Genomic DNA, 3,197 nt, shown 5'->3' with positions numbered 1-3,197 from the left:
CCAAAGCCAGCCTGAGAAAAAAGAACGAGGCTGGAGGCATCACTCTGCTCAACTTCAAATTATATTACAAAGTGACAGTAATCAAAACGGCATGGTATTGGCAGCAAAGCAGACACATGGACCAGTTGGACAGAATCAAGAGTCCAGAAGTAAACTGATATTTATATGGGCAAATAATTTTTGACAAAGAAGCCAAAAACATACAGTGGAGAAAGGAAAGCCTCTTCAATAAATGGCGCTGGGAGAACTGAAAAGCCACCTGCAAAAGAATGAAACTAGATTGTTGTCTATCACCGCACACCAAAATTAACTCAAAATGGATTAAGGATCTGAATATAAGACCTGAAACAATAAAATGCATAGAAGAAAACATAGGAACTTAACTCAAGGACCTTGTACTTAAAGAGGATTTTATGAATTTGGCCTCAAAAGCAAAGGAAGTAAAAGCTAAAATAAATGAGTGGGATGACATGAAACTAAAATCTTCTGCTCAGCAAAAGAAATTGTCAACAAGGGAAAGAGACAACCATCCAAATGGGAAAATATATTTGCAAACAACACTTTAGATAAGGGCCTAATATCTAAAATATACAAAGAACTCAACTCAATAACAACAAAAAAACAAATGATCCAATCAAAACATGAGCAAAGGATCCGAACAGATATCTCCCTAGAGGTAATACAAATGGCCAACAAATATTTTTTATTTATTTTATTTTTTATTTATTTTTATTTAGTTTCAAGTGTATATTACATTGGTTAGACATCTATGTAGTTCATAAAACGATCCCCCCCATTGCACTCTCCCTTCCCTGACCCTCCACCTAGCCAACGTGTTAATGCTAACTGCATTCCTATGCCGTGTTCCGCATCCCCATGACCATCCATCAGCTACTAATTTTTACTTCTTTAGCCCTTCACCCCATTCTCCCAGTCCCCAAACTCCCCTTCCCTCTATCCAACACCAAATTGGTCACTATATTTGTGAGTCTGTTTTTGATTAGTTTGTTCTTTTTATTTCTTAGATTCTGCATATAGGTGAAGTCATATAGTATTTATCTTTCTCTGTCTGATTGAAATATCTTCTAGGACCATCAAAGCAATATCTTTTTCCATCTCCTTGCTTTTCATATGTAGGGATCTTGTTTTCTTTTCCTTTCAGCTACTCTATCTTTCGGTTGGAGCATTTAATTCTTTTCCATTTAAGGTGATATTGATAGGAATGTAGTTGTTACCATTCTTTATTCCTGTTTTTGATACATGTTTTTTCTTCTTAAGGAAGTCCCTCCAACATTCCTTGTAATATTGGCTTGGTAGTGATAAATTCCTTTAGCTTTTTTTTTTTGTCTGGGAAACTCTTTATCTGTCCTTCAACTCTAAATGATAGCTTTCCTGAATAAATTATTCTTGGTTGTATATCCTGGATTTTCACTCTTTTGAATATTTTTTGCCAAGCCCTTCTGTCTTGAATAGTTTCTTTTGAGAAATCAGCTGCCAGTCATATAGATGTTCCCTTATATGTAATAATTTGTTTTTCTCTTGCTGCTTTTAATATTTTTTCTTTATATTTAAACTTCGGCATTTTAATTGTTATGTGTCTTGGTGTGGGCCTCTTTAGATTCCTGATTTTTGGAATTCTCTGAGCTTCCTAGAGTTTTATGTCCATTTTCTTCATCATGTTAGTGAAGATTTCCTTCATTATTTCTTCAAACAGCTGTTCAACATCTTGATTTTCTTCAGTTACGCCGATCAGATGAATATTTTGAGCCTTAATAGTGTCCCATATCCTCCTTAAATTATTTTTATAGTCTTGGCATCTTTTTTCATGTCATTCTGATTGAGTGCCCTGATTGGCTTTCCTGTTCTCTTGATATGGCATTTGATTCTCTTCTTTATTCATTTTGTTTATTCCTTTGTTTATTCCATTTAATATACTTCTTGTCTCAGATAATGTGTTCTCCATTTCAGACTGGTTCCCTTTTACAATTTCCATTTCCATTTTTATATTTTTTATTTTTTTGTTGAAGTTCTCACTGAATTCATCTACACATCTCAAATGTTCATTGAGCATCTTTATAACCAGTGTTTTGAACTCTGCATCTGTTAAATTACTTGACTCCATTATATCTGGATCTTTGTTCTGTTCTCTCATATGGTTTCTGCTTCTTTGTCTTCCCATTTTGGTTGCCCTTATTTGTCTGTTTCTATGTACTAAGCAAAGCACCTAAGTCTCCCAGTCTTATTATTGTGGATTTGTGAAGTAAGCGTCCAGTGGCACAGTCCTGAGAGGGATTCAGCTGCCGGCCAAACTGATTACAAGCCTCTACCCCTCCAGGGTCACCTGTTAAGATTCAGCAAGCAAGAAACTGAGGCCAGCTGCCTCCAGTGTGAGTCTAGGTGCTGCTCAGCAAGGAGCACCTGACTCGCTGAGGATACACCTGGATGTGGCTTGGGTGGGGCCATGAGTTGGGGAAGTTGGGGTTTCAGGGAATCCTCTGGGCCTAGCGACCTCTGTTATCCAGTTTGATGACATCATGGTTATGGCGGCTCTGTGTCCGTACATGCGGATGGGGGAGGGCTCAACAGGGAACAATGGATACCACCGGCACTTCTATACCGACTGAGTCTTGCCTTGGCCTTCACTCTGACAACGTCTCCTTGTAAGTCCCTGGTGCACCCTGTGCACAGCCGAATTAGCAGTGGTGCTCAGAGTGAGCAGGTCCATCACCTTGAAAATCTGCTTGCGACATGTCCCCTTTAAGAGGCTTCTGCTGCTGTCGCTGCTGTGGCCTACATCTCTTTCAGCCGCTTGAGACCAGGCAGCCCTGTGTCCTTGCCCCGTCCTACCTTCTGCCATTGCAGGGTGATTTCTTGGATTTCTCCCTAGTTGTATGGCTTGTTCATCTAGATCCAAGGTGATTTTTCCTTGCTGCTGCTCCTTGTTTCCATCACAGCTTTGATTTGGTCACCAGAGGAATGTTCAGAGCCTCTACCATCTACATCATTTTTTTCTCTCTCCTGGCCAACAAATATTTGAAAAGATGCTCAACATCACTAGCTATTAGGGAATGCAAATCAAAACCACAGTGAGATACCATCTCTCACCTGTTAGAATAGCTATAATCAATAGGACAAGTAATAACAAATGTTGGAGAGGATGCGGAGAAAAAGGAACCCTCATACACTGCTGGTGGGAC

The sequence above is a fragment of the Pteropus vampyrus genome, unplaced genomic scaffold (genome assembly GCF_000151845.1).
Source record: "Pteropus vampyrus isolate Shadow unplaced genomic scaffold, Pvam_2.0 Scaffold1, whole genome shotgun sequence".
NCBI lineage: Eukaryota > Metazoa > Chordata > Mammalia > Chiroptera > Pteropodidae > Pteropus > Pteropus vampyrus.
The sequence above is the reverse complement of the archived record's forward strand: the minus strand, read 5'-3'. Positions refer to the sequence as shown.